Raw genomic sequence first — 14949 nt, 5'->3', positions numbered from 1 at the left:
CAGTGCACACTCGCCTTTCTGAGACGGGCAAAGCAGAACAGGAAAGTAGCTTTGGCAGCAGCCTTGCTGCTTTCCTCCTGTGCTAAGCAGAGACAGGCAGGCGTCTGCATAATAATGCAGCACCCCTTAACACAACGTATTTGAAAATGCTTAGCTGAAAATACCAACGAACTACTGAATTTCAGAGTCGGCAGCCAAACTGTGGATTGCCATATGCTGGTGACTCTGAACTGAGCTGGTGACAAGGGTGACAAGGCTTATGGTTTTCTCTTGAAGAATACCCATGTAGAAATTTCAAATTTTTTAACACAGCAAATCTGAGGATTTTACAGGGAATCTGAATCAACTGCTATTTACTGGTTTGGTCAGCCAAAGATGGTGCATCCAGACATCAACCTAAAGGCAACCAGATCGCTTTTGGCAAGCAAATACGTAATATATTTACTGCCACACTCTAAGCACATCTGAAACACCCTATGATCGTGGCTACACAAACAAGTTACAAGTTATAGACTTCTAGCGCATGCACTGTTCACCATGCTACAGCCATTCCCTTTCTCTACAGTACATGAAAAGCAGTTTATTTATATACAAAGATAGACTGTGCTATCTTACCGGAGGCAATAGTGTGACCACGAGTAGTCACAAAAGGTTAGCTAGTCTGCTCTAGATCCACAGCCAGCCAAAATAACTTCTCAGCATAGCCATATAGCAAGAAGCAAGTCCTTCAAAAAAGTATCAAAGTGTTTTGCAAAGTGCATCTTTTAGTGTTCCCAACACAGGAAACCTGATATGCAAGTGTGCTACAGATTTTTATGGGCATATAATGTCGTGTATATAATTGACCATCCTTGTGTGTAATATATGATTGATTATAAAAGTCAAGATTCTTCGGCAAATTTGTACTAACTCTCTTCATTATTTAGGGAGAGCGTCATCACAACCGGAACTTGGCCTTCATGCTGACCACAGTAATAAAAAAAATTCGGACTCTGATCAACGGAAATGATCAATGCAGGTGCGCGTGCACACACAAATGTCTTTGTCAGTTAGGAACCAGGCAAATTGGTGGGTTCCTAGCAATGCTGGCACTGACATTTATTTAACTGTCCCCATTATACATGTAACACATTTCTCAGGCCTTCTGCTCTGGCCTACCTAGACCTCCTTATGAATACAAAATTATTTTCACTAATGAACTGAAAAAAACCCCACCACAATTAAGAAGTATCTTCTTTTCCTACCTGCCATAACACAAACTTGCAGGTCATTAACTCTTCCTCCCACTAGAGCTGACAATGTCATTAACACATGCAATGGTGCTAACACAGAAGCGCTGAAGAATGATGTTTTCCATCATTCTATGTTGTTTCACTAAGCCTCACAGCTAAAAAAATAAAGCATCGAATTCACAGCAAAATCACTTCAATTCACCTACCCTCAGCTAAACATTAATCAGTCTCTAACTTGGTCATCATACTAAAATAATTTCCCAGAACAAATTCTAAACTTGCTGACTGCTCAACAAATTGAGCAAGGAAATAGCTTTTTGTATTTTTAAACATCTAATTGATTCTGTGGCTCTGTAGTTCTAGTCAATACAACAGTAATTGGAATCATCATGACTAATGCGCAGATCATTTTACAGGCCTTTCTTATTTGCATAAACATCTCCTCATCTCCGTTCTCACCCTCTCCAGCTTTTCACAATATTTTTTCTACTGCTGTCCAAATTACCTCTGATGTGCTAGACAGGCCCCGTAGTCACTATGTTTCCCCAAATGTAGTATTCTCCTTTAGCCATTCCTCTACTACCGCTGCTGTGGTACTGAGACTGTTTTTTCACCATACTGCATCTAAGCAGCTATGGTTAGTTATTGCCATTTACTGCTTTACTCTTAGGATGAAGCATCACCTTATGGAAGCATAATGCTGTTTATTATTATTAATAGTAATAATTAGTTGTTAAGCTGCCTCTGCAGTTCTTGTTAGGCAGAGCAAAAAAATCATGTTTATGCTTTAGTTTATTAAAAACATTACTTAACTTGCTATTAAAGTATTATTTTGAGGATGTCTGTCTGATTATGTGGGCCCTTATAGTCAAACAAGACCTTCCTTTTTCGCCTTCTGCATATCATTGGTCTTGCTTGCCATTTTTATAACAGAAAGCAAGATTTCCAAAATACTTTCCACCTTCTTAGTTATCAGATGGTGGGCCTTGGTTCTCTCAGGGATCCAGCCCTTTTTGGAAGCGTCAGTTTGGACTTCTGGCATCTCACTGCTCACTTTTGGAAAACCTGAAAAGAAAGTCCAGTGTACTCTGTCCTTGTCAGAAAGAGACATTATCCCACCTAATGCATAAATCATGTGTTCCTCCTGTGTCTTCTGATACTCTCATATTTATTAGCGGACAAATAATCTGTTCCTCAAAGACTTTTATACATTCCCTTGCCCTCAACTTGTACCTGCAAAGCAATTGTGATTCTAGTTGTGTCACTGTTAAATACGCCATTAATTACTTCAGTAAGACATTATACCATACTCAGAACAGACTGTAAACATTTTATGTCATTAGGTAATGCACTGAGGCTTTTTTTAATGCCATAACAGCTCTATTTATATACTATGTTCTGCATAATTAGCTACTAATGAGGCTCTAACTTTCACTGCTGTAAGGCCTAGATATCTGTTCCTCTTTCAATGAATTCATTTTTGCTGTCTCATTAACACACTAAAAAACCTGAAAATTGTATTTTAATTAAAAGCTAAACTACCTCTGTCTGGAGACACTAATGAACAGATACACTCCAAGGGAAACACAAGAACTTTGTCAGTCAAGAGGACAACATGCACGCATTGCAAAAAGAATAGAACAAAAAGATAACATAGCTCGCTTGCTTATTTTCAAGGGCAGGGTCTTCTCTGCCTTCCTTTTTTTTTCCCCCTCTTAACTTTCTCCACTTTCTCCTTTTCTTTTTTCTGCCTCATTACCAACTAATCTTTAAAAAAATAGCCACGAGTGGTTTGTTTTCCAAAAGTTTTACAACTGCTACTTTCACTGTATCATTTAATACACTAGCACTCCGTTACATAAATGTAATTTGTAACACTAACCCTAATGCACGTGAAGAATCAAACCACCTCCTGTGTCAGACTTGGCTTTGTATCTCCAGCAACAGTGCCTCCCCTCAGACTGACAAATTACAAGCTAGACCCTAAGAAATGGTAAGACTGTCTTAAAATCATGAGGGGTGTGTGTATTTTGAGTCTTCCTGATGCCTTCCATTCCTGTCAGTCTTCTGAATCACATTTCCTGCCTTTTCTCCATAGCGGCAAGGGCTAAAACCAGAAATTCGTCTAATTACATGACTTCACAACCGTTACAATAAAATCATGAGCACTGACCACGATGCTTCATTTCCTGACTTCTGCAAACACTTCAAGCAATTAATCAAGTAACATACTAAAATGCATCAACTTGTCAGGTAGAAACAGTGAGTAATTTTGAAATATACTGGAGAAGGAACAGCATCCCAATAATCTTACCAACAGACATACAAAGGCAATTGATTTTACAGTGTTGCAGAGGTAGAAACAGAGACTCAGTTTTTGAAAGAGACCTCATAAGAGAATATATCAATAAAATGTTATTAGCTCCAAATCTAAAATAAATGTGACGAAAAAAACTGTTTGGAGTTATTCGATGGTTGGATGTTCAGTGAGCAGTCTGATCCAAAATGTGCCAAGTCCCCAACAGGCTCTCAGCTCATGCTGCATAATTTACTGTTTCTTGTCACCTTTGCCAAGATAAGGAAGTCTGAAACATATAAATCAGCTGGAAATGCCATTCAGATGGATGAAGCAAGGTGTCTCTTGGATCCACCTCACCATTTCCTAGTTCTTGATAGGAATAGGGAGATAATACAACTCCTTAAGAGCCTCAGTTTTTTGTTTATTTAAGGCTTGCTATTCTACTTCAATTACACAGCCTTATTAGGTTCAGCAGTCACAGAAAGATCCGTCAGTAGCCAGAAATTAGCAAGATCATTACCCACTCTTTTAACTTCAACCCATCACTAATTCTAACTGCTAGTTATTACACATCGGAGCAGTAAGTCTTCAGGATTGGTAAATCCTCATACCACTTAAATAAGGATGCACTGGCACACTTCTGCTTAAACCTAATTAAAAGTTTAGTATTACAGAAAAATCACATGGGCTCAATCTGAGTGAGCCAAACACAAATGTCCCAAATGCAGAACAACTGCATGTCCCAAATAAACATTGTTTGCAACATTTGCACGCACCTGCCAAACTAGTTGTCTGTATACTTCTGGTCTGGTTTCTTCTAAGTCACAGCTCATGTAGTAGGAAAGATTATACAATACACTGTAAGAATTCACACAAACCCCAGAAGTTAGGCCTTATAAAAGGTCAGATTCACGTCAGATTTATTATCCTTTGAAATTAATTGCATTGTCAATTCTTTCCACTGAAACTGAGCTGCTGCTATCCAGCAGTTTACCATCTTATATTACCTACTTTGAATTAATTTGAAACATTACTATTACCAAGGATGCCTTCTACATCCTTAGCCATGCAATCAATTTTGCCTTCCTTACTCAGTTCCTAGCAAATGCATTTTCATGCCAAAGTACACGTGAGTTGTCACCAAGACACGTGTTGTGAGGTATTGATATCTAGTCTCTCCACTGATATTTCTACATTTGTGTTTCCCACCTAATTGTTTAATGCCATTTTCTACGCAATGTATCCTACATCTAGTAGTCCTACCCCAAACCCTTTAAAAGAATCCTGCAAAGGACTTCAAATGCATCGATGGCATGGATACAGGAAGCCAACGACAAATGTTGCCATAACATACATCTCCCTTTCTCTTTCTACCCCATTTTAAGCTGTTTCTAATCAGTGCCTAAGGCACTTTTAAAATCGCTAATAAATTTGTCCTGTCACTTCAGAATCACAAAAGAGAGGAGCCTACAGTTCAGCACGCTAAAACACAGTGCTCCTTGATGAATTACTATGATATCCTTTTCGTTTATGAAGAATAAGCACTGGCAAACCACAACTTTTTAAATTGCTTTTCAGGACACCGCCACCGCCATCCCCCCATTTTTAAAATTGAAAACATTGCTTTTAGCTTACAATCACCTCAATTTAAAAGTTAACTTGCTTTTAATAAAATGCAAGCAAAACTCAGTTTTTGTACCAATGAGAAATTAAGAGCCAGACTTCCAAACAGTGGAAGTTAAACACCTACACATTTTTGAAGAACCTATGTGGAAGCCATCTAAACATTTAGGTCTCTGAAAAATCTTAAAATAGCTTCTTCATAATGGTCTGTCACAATCTAAGTAACTCAGACAAAATATTTTGACTTGCATGATTCAAATAGTTTTTGGAATGTATGTTTACTACCTAAATGTATTTTTTCAGCACCTACTTTTTTTATACAGAATGACTATTATTAATGATTCAGTCTCTGGAAATAAATAATGAAGCTTCCTCTCATACTGATTGGCTAGACTAATGTAGTTTCCAAACTACATTAAAGCAATGTGAAAACACATATCCATTCGCAAACAAATAACATAGGAAAAGGACAGTATAAATAACAATTAACATAGGAGAGAAGGACCAGAAGATGTGAGGAAGCAGGACTTTTGAAACAATATATACAATTCTGGAAATACTCGGAAATAAGATTCAGTATTCTTATACATAAGCACCCATAAGATACTACAATTACATGACAAAGAAGGGACTGTATTATTCTTACTGGAAATTCTTGATAGAAGCTGTATCAGAGAAATACACCAGAGGGAAGATGATCATGCAAAGACTTCTGGATTAACTGCCCGCTTCCTTCGCAAGCACAGGATTCTGAATTTGCCATTTTGTTCACTTCCTGGGATAATCTGAAGCTCACTTAGTAGATGACACCAGACCTGTATATACTGATATGAGTTCTGGTTCTTAGACTTAAATTCAGGTACTTCATTCTGATCTCCTTAATGTGAAGAGTGCCTTAATCTCTTATGAAGACTTTCCCTAATATTAAACTAAGTGACGGTATTGTGAATGCTTAGCAGCCTATTCTCCCTAAAGATGAAAATCCAAAGTAAGCCAACTTAATTAAGAATTAATTCCCTTTAAATCACAGCCTGAATTGTTCATTTCTGCTTCAGTCTCTGATCAATTATTTGTGGCATGAAATGATTTACAAGACACAGGGGCAAATTAATTTAGGTGACAAAAGTGATTCCATCTCTCGGCAGAGATATTCCGTCCTGTTTTAAAAAAATTCATGTATTAATAAAAAGTTTTGGCCTGCTTACGAGGGTCTGTGTTATGACTTTGATATTTCTTCACATAGACCCACAATGCCATTTTCATTTTATTACAACCACCCCTCTTTTCCTGCTCGAAGGGATAATTGTCAAAACCGTGTTTTGAAGGAATGCATTAACTCCTTAAGAATTCTCTGAAAGTCTTGTGACTTCAGCTGCTGAAAACGTGCTGGCTTCTTTCAAACTACTGCCCTTCAATGGAATAACTCAACCCAAATGTTGATTATTCTTTTATGGTGAATGAAAGATTGTGCTATTTAAGCAGCTGAATATACAAAGAAGGCTACACAACTATGCTAGAATATTCTAATTTCTGAATAATGCTTTTTAAATCTCTTGATGTGAGCTTCTGGATCCAGCAGTCAGAGGTCGTAACAGCTGCCAATACTTTATTTTGTTTTTAAAGCTTATTGCAAACAAAAGAAAAGGCTGGGGAGTACTAAGTAAAGTCCTTTTGACAAAAAGCAAATAATAAAAACAAAACAATTTTTTCCATGATCAGCTACGAAGACTGAGCAAATAGGATTAGTCAGCAAGCTGCTCTTAAAAAGAAAATAAAATTAACGTGTTCTGGATATCAGTATAGTAGGAGAGGAGATAGTAGTCTTCAATCCAGACTTACGGAGAAGAAACAGTCCTTTAAGAGGATCTGTGGCTTTACTCTTCAAAAATTCTTTTGAATTATGTACCATATTGCACAAATCTGATCTATTACAAAGGCAACAAGATTGCTTTAGGAAACATTTCCATCTCTCTTCTTGATGAGGATTATCTGTTTATAAATTACAGGATGAGTAGCTGACATATTTTAACGAGTGCTTCTTGTAAATCCCAGGGAATCTTTTTCAATATACTACTCGATGATGATATTTAAATGCTCAAGAGAATTTTCATTTCAAATATATGTATCTTTTAATAAGTCATAGAAAACAATGACACAGGTAGGATACTACGCACGATGAAGAGAGTTCAAAGAGCCACAAGAAATGATGCAAGAAATGATGGCTAGAAAAAACAGAAAACATTAGAAATATGTAATAAAAGCTAGGGCTGTGTACCCATATTTAGGTCATCAATAAGTTTATCAAAATGTTGCCACTGATTTAGGAATATGAGTTGTACTGAAATTAACTGCGTAACACATCAGCTGAACCAGTATTTTTCAGTCTGTGGTCCACAGACTCTCTGATGTCCATGCTTTGATTTTTGGAGTCCCATGAAAGATTTTGCTTATAGAAAGCGAGCATATTTGTCACGAGAGTAAAACTTGCTACACAGAACTCTGCAAGCAAACTAGATGTTTTTAGGGATCTGCAATGAAAATAGGTTACAAATTACTAAATTGGCCAATTGCTTAGTTATCTCAGGTACTGATGACCTGCATTTTTCCAGAACTAACATCATGACAGCACTTACACCATAAAGCTGAATTTTAGGCCAACCATTTAGACAGACATCTACTCTTGAGTTTCCACTGTTGTCCTGAGTCGAGGCCAAAAAAAGCACATACAAACACATACTGTTCAGAAAGGATGTTATTATCGGAAAGCAAACAGAAAAAATGTATATTAAAGTTTCATATTGTTAATCATGTTTTGCCCTCATCACTGAATTAATTTTCTTCACTTCAGCATGGGCATGTTTGCTACGTTTCCCTCTCCTCAACAAAGATAAATATTAACTGTTTAAGACAATTTCGTAAGAATAAAAGTGCAGGGTGAAATCCCTAATTTACTTAAGTAAATTACAATCTTTCCACCGCCTGGGGCAGTTGCGGGGAGTGATCCTTATGCTCAGTGCCTATGGAGTCAGCCTTTGGTGTACCTGACAACATCACCTGGTTTCACCAGGAATGTTTTACCGGGAACTCTGCTAGCGTGGGAGGGGCAGTGCAGTAGCACTGGATTCAGCCAGTTCTGGATATTCACCCAGAAGCCCTATACACGCAGTCCACTGTCTTAGAGGGAATTTCCTCACAATTCACTCTTAATAAGAGTTCTGATGGTTTTAGTACTTTAAGCTGGATTGGGGGAAAAAAAAAAGGATCTGCAGAAAATGCTTTACAAAATTATTTCAAAGCTGACAAGTCTACTCACAACAATTCATGTAGAAGATAATACAGAGAATCATAGAATCAGAGAATGGTTTGGAAGGGATCTTCAAAGATCATCTAGTCCAACACCCCTGTAATAGGCAGAGACATCTTTCACTATATTAGGTTGTTCAAAGCCCCATCCAACCTTACCTTGAATGTTTCCAGTGATGGGGTGTCCACAACTTCTCTGGGTAACCTGTGCCAGTGTCTCATCACCCTCACCATAACAAATTTCTTCGTTATATCCAAACAAAATCTATCATCTTCCAGTTTAAAACCGTTGCCCCTTGTCCTGTCACTAAAGGCCCTGGTAAAAAGTCTTTCTCCATCTTTCTTATGTATAAGCCCCCTTTGTATGTTGAAAAGCCACAATAAGGTATACCCAAGGACCTTCTCTTCTCCAGGCTAAAGAACCCCAAATCTCTCAGCCTTTCATCACAGGAGAGGTGTTCAAGACCTCTGATCATTGTCGTGGCCCTCCTCTGGACCTGCTCCAACAGGTCCATGTCTTTCTTGTACTGGGGACCCCAGAACTGAATGCACTACTCCAGGCGGGGTCTCACAAGAGAGGAGTAGAGGGGCAGAATCACCCCCCTCAACCTGCTGGCCACGCTTCTTTTGATGCAGCTCAGGATACAACTGGCTTTCTGGACTGCAAGGGCATATTGCTGTCTCATGTCCAATTTTTCATCCACCAGTATGCCCAAGTCTTTCTCTGCAGGGCTGCTCTCATAGCCCATTCTGTAATGATATTGGGGATTGCCCCAATCCAAGTGTAGAACCTTGCACGTATTATCTAACCTGGTTGAGATCTTAAAAATTATTGTAAACAGTCCTATACCCCCAAGAAAAATATCAAGGAATGTCTCCAAAGAACCCCCAAAAGGAAACTCGACCTTAACGGACAAGGCTGGAACCTATCTGTGGTGTTGCATGGCAACAATCAACTGATATTTTCCTTAAAATTAGCCACTTGCCCAAGAGCATATGCTTTAAAAAAACCAATGTGGCTATAAGGTAGGAGAAGGCCTTTTGCTAGTCTGGACTCACAAATACACCTGATGCATGCTTTTAAAAGGATTACGTTGATTTATCTACGTAAAAAATAACTGTGTCCTTCCCCTACCACCACCACACCTTCATGCTGTCTCTATAGCATTTTGTTTAATTCCTGTCATGTGTCAGGGAAGAAACTGATCCTCCACAGAGATCACGAAAGAATTTCCCTCTGTCCGCTGTACAACACTGAACATTGAAATAGCTAGTTGCATGAAAAGAACCATTACCAGCAAATATTTTAACAAAGAATGATGGAGTTGGTATTTTTCACATGAGTAATTCTTATACTTGTCCCATTGTCATCTGATTATGCCTGAGAGATGCCATTAGTCAATGGGACTTCTTGTGTGAATAAGGATAACTCTCATGACAAGTTGAAGAATTAATTCCTGAACAGTTAATTTTAATATACAATGTGAGCATTTCAAATGGCCTATTTACACAGTTTTAATCTGAATAAAATAGAAAATGTCACCTCAATGCTAATACAACTTTCCTGTAAATTATGCACATTTTTAAAGCTAATGAAGCTGTCATTATCTTATTAAAAGTTGGCATAGCAGTTATTTTTAAGTTATCAGCATGGCTTTTAAAATATTTTGCAATTAATCTACTTTAATTCATTTGTATTACTTGTAGGCTGTATGAAAACTATTTTTTTATCATGCCTATTAGATGAATGATGGTATTATGTTTTATTACACATGTTCAATCACATTAAAAAATTTGGCTACCTTCATTTCCCACATCAATACAGATTGTTTCAATCCTGGTCTCAATGAAATCAGAAACAAAATTTCAGTTGATTTCACTGGAAGCAGGTCCAAATAATTAATTTATGCTGCTGCTAATAAGGATAAAGAATTATATTTAACACTACATTTTTCAATAATTTACTAGTATATATGGAACAAAATAGAATCATGGAATGGCTTGTGTTGGAAGGGACCTTAAAGATCACCTAGTTCCAACCCCCTGCTATGGGCAGGGACACCTTCCACTAGACCAGGTTGCTCAAAGCCCCATCCAACCTGACCTTGAACACTTCCAGGGATGGGGCATCCACAACCTCTCTGGGCAACCTGTCCCAGTGCCTCACCACCCTCACAGTGAAGAATTTCTTCCTTTCACCTAATCTAAATATACCCTCTATCAGTTTTAAGCCGTTACCCCTTGTCCTATCACTACATGTCCTTGTAAGAAGTCCCTCTCTGGCTTTCCTGTAAGCCCCCTTTGGGTTCTGGCAGGCTGCTCTAAGGTGTCCCCGGAGCCTTCTCTTCTCCAGGCTGAACAACCCCAGCTCTCTCAGCCTGTCTTCGTAAGAGAGGTGCTCCAGCCCTCTCATCATCTGGATGCGCTCCAACAGGTCCACGTCCTTAATTATGTCCATGATCACAAAGAAATACTTGTTTTCAAGTTCAGATTTAGCTAGGTAAACCTAGGTCAGGTTTTAATTAGTATAAAGAGACATATCTTCATTTGAAGACTTGATCTTTTCCCTTTATCTCAGTACACATTCGCTGCATTTATAATCAGGAGTTCATAAACACAATGACAAAGTGTATTGTTGTTGGACACCACAATGAATGCAGTAAAAAGTAATTGCCCTGGAAAACCCTGGTAATTAAAATTACACATGTTCACACAGTTGCCCTCTTACCTGCACATCCCTGGCATTCATTCTTGTTCCCTTTGTCCCAACACAGATGTTACCTGTATCAACCGGAACGTACCTATCCAAGAACCAGGTGAACCTTTTCTGTGACAGAAAGGAGTTGGCATCTACAAAGATTAGCTTGTGAAGCCAGAAGTTTTAATTGCTGCCAAACAAATGGTAGCATAGAAAATACTTTGAGAAGTTCCTTCTGGGAGCTGACTTAATGATTTTTTTCAAGCTAACAGGATTTATTCATGTGTGGAATGATTGAATTGGAATATCGCCCAGTCTTTACCAGCCAGTGGTGTCATTGCCGTGTCAGAAGCTTTGTTTATATGAAGTAAAAGAGAATCGTGGTTAACACAACAATCCTTAAGACCTGAGCTGTTATACAGATGCAATGAAAATCTTTTTAACTGGGCATTGAGCAGATCGTTCTCATTGGCCTTATGAAAATCAATCATAAGAACACTGCGACCCAAGCAGTACCTGTCCAAAATGTTTCCATGTTGTGCACCTGTAGTTACATATTTTACAATATTTTCATAAATAATCAGTGCATGTTTTCCCCTTCCTTTTTCAAAAAGACTTGGAACATCAACTTTGCCCACTGCAATCTCCATGTTTTACTGAAATTGACTTGTTCTGGGATTGCAATTATATCCTGCCCCAGCTGTGAATACCGCCTCTCCACTAACAGCAGGACAACAGCTTCAGTTCTAGGTACGTCAACTGCTTTTCTGTTTTTTCCTCAAGCAGATGAGAAAGCAAAAGCTCGATGTCTCCACATACCATTCTGAGGACTGTCTTAGAAACTCCCATTTCTTGCTTATGTTCACCGAACAAACATTAAGCAGAAACAGCAATACTTACCATACAGAATAAAGTCAAGACACCAACCACTCTTCAAAAATGTCTAGGAAACCTGACCTCAGAGTCCACAGTTCATGATTTTAAACTTTTATGTCTTGCCTTTTAGCTGTGTGTAAGCTGGGGAAAAAAAAAAAAAACATGTTTGGATGCAACGTCTCACAACATATGAAACCATTGCAATAAATAACCAATGACTGTTAAAGTGAATTGTATACATTGTACATACATGACAATTTTCAGTAAGCTATATGTTAACTGTGCATGGAACAGTTAATCTGTAAACTCAGTTGTGATGTTGCAAATCATTTATCCATTATAGTTTCCTGTAAATACCACATACGATCAAAGAAGTTTCCCAACTTCCAAAGGCAATGCCTGAAAAGAAGGAAAAAGAACCAACTGTATTTACTTCTCAATTATATTAAAATGAAATTATAATTTTGCTTGCATACTGAAATCAAAGAATATGGGCTGAGAATACAAAATAGCCAAAAGGAAGATGCCATAAGTAATGTTCATTTCCATTAAGATACCAAGACCAGCTGATTTTTGATAAACGGCCCCATTCCACACACTGCAGACAACAGGAGTCTTTCTATCTGCAGTAGATAGAGTTCGGATCAGGCAGTAATGGGCACTGAGAATGAAAAGCTGGCAAGGGTAAGGGGAGGCCAGCGACCGTGTTTTCCATTCAGAAGTTATGGGGAAGAAATACAATATCGCTGAAGAATGGCAGAGCAATAAAGGCAAATGAGCTTTCATTACCACTATAGCACCAATAGCACCAACTCTCTATTCCTATCTAAGAGAGGAAGGCAGGCTGCACACATAGCCAGGCTTCATGCTGTCTGGACACAACCTCCAAGACACTTCAGGGAGGAACGGAGGAACACAAAGTTCCAGCTGCATCATTTGGCCAGCCCCCTGTCCAAATGCTTTGTAACAAAATAAGGACCAAAAAACTCGGCGCTGCCAGTGGTCAAGACCAAAACCCACGTCTAAACTTAGGAAGATTTGTCAGGAATTATTAATTTACTTAAGACATGCCTCTGCCACAGCCTTCCCAGGGGCTGTGCTTAGACCTTTCCACTGTAGACCACACTGAGGCAGCTCAACAGTCACAGAGGTTTCCTGCCTCAAGCAAATCCTCAGGATCCTCATCTGCTTGCCCCGCCGGGCTCTCTTCCCAGTGCTCCTAGCAGTGCCAGGACCTGTTCCTTGCCTGGCAGGGTGACTCCCCGCTGCCTGCATCCCTCCATACTTGTGCCAGGCACCGTGTGGGGCAGCCCAGAAAGGGAGAGGGAAAGTGCTCCAGAGACTGGCACCCAACTTCATGTCCCCTCCTCTGTGCTCCAGCAGGTACGGAGCTTCACCAGCCCCAGGCGTGCTACCGAGGACCCGTCAGGTGTCTGCACAGCATTTACCACTTCCTAAGCCTATCTCTGCCTGGATTCATGGTCCCAAGGGTTGAGCTCTTGTCCTCGTAATCAGTGGATGCCCGAGCAGCTGCAGGGCCACCTTGCAACATTTTCCAAAATGGGACCCCCAGCTGCACCGCAGCTTTCTGGCCCTTCCCCAGCAACTCCCACCAGGGCAATGTCCTTCTCTTCTCCAGCCTGGACTAAAAAAGTAATACTTTGTCTCTGACTCTGTGCTATAGCAACTGCACCCTGCCTGGCTTAATCCAACTCTGCCTGGAGCCCGTTAAAAAGACTGAAGCGGCAGGAATGACTCACAGCTCTCTTACTCCACATAGTTTGCAATGCAGCTTCTCTCCCTGCCCCAACAATTACAACTGGGCACACACAGATGGGGAAACACCAACTGTGTTGCATAGCATCTGCCCCATACTGGGGGCGTGGGGGGTTATTTCCATCCCCTCCCCTCTTTTGTACCTTCAGGCTTCTTGCTCTCTTTCTGTATATATATGTGGCTCAGGCAAAGACAGTTGACTCATGCAAATCATATCGATGTAAGTCTTGAGAGTACGGAAAAGCACTAATTAAAAAGAAAGTGAGACAAACCTAGCTCCCCTTTCTACAAAGTGAACCTTATAAAGACTTAGGCATGCATCATGTGCTTATAATTCTGTGCCCGCTGCAGGATAGTTAGATAGAAAAAAAGCACCGTTAGTTTAATATAAATTAGATTACTGGGGAAAGAGGAAGACGAAGGGAATTTCTTTTAGATGATCACCATTTAATCTACGGCTGAAGATAATACAGATAATGTTAGGCTCTGCTATATCAAGACACTAAGTCATGTTCCCATCCTATTTACAACAGGGTAAATCAGCAGTAACTGTAAAGTCGAGTTCTACCAGTATTGTGAGTTATAACAGAATTTCTCCCAGTGGGATTTTACACACAAATTCATTTTGCTGGAGACAAATTTGGGAAAATATTGTATTCCTCTCACAGTCAAGTGATGGATTAGACATCCCCAAAGGATGTTCTGGCTCTGTCATAGTGCTGCTGCGCTGTTTGCTTTCAGATTTAGGCAGCTTCTTAGCAGAGACCTATGAGTGTCATTTGCTGCTACCAACACAGACAGCTGGAAATGTCCCCTGAATAATGGATAGCTTTCAGTCACCAGGAAGAGTGAAGTTGCAATTCAAGATTAATGCGCCACTAAGTGAGAAAAAGGCCTGCAATTAATCAGATGCTTCAGTAATTCCTAAACAGTTTTTCTTTGATTCTCCTTTCCTCAAGAACACATAAATGAAACTTTTAAAATACTCTTAAGTTTTTTTCTTTGTAATGAAGATAAAAATTCTGCTGCTAAAATGGCAGACAGACTTGTAAGGAAAATTAAAATGCAGCTTTAAGGTGTGGTGATATTAGCTGTCTGCTATGTCACCACCTATTTATTAGCATGGTACATGCCACTGATTA

General features: G+C 39.3%; 1 pseudogene; it reads right to left on the bottom strand.

Annotated features, from left to right (window-relative positions):
- Positions 1–2100: 2100 nt before the first annotated feature.
- On the bottom strand, positions 2101–13306 carry LOC115344037 (annotated as a pseudogene).
- Between the last annotated feature and the right edge of the window lie 1643 nt (positions 13307–14949).

This window comes from Aquila chrysaetos, chromosome 1, assembly GCF_900496995.4.
Source record: "Aquila chrysaetos chrysaetos chromosome 1, bAquChr1.4, whole genome shotgun sequence".
Classification (NCBI taxonomy): Eukaryota; Metazoa; Chordata; class Aves; order Accipitriformes; family Accipitridae; genus Aquila; species Aquila chrysaetos.
The sequence above is the reverse complement of the archived record's forward strand: the minus strand, read 5'-3'. Positions and strand labels throughout refer to the sequence as shown.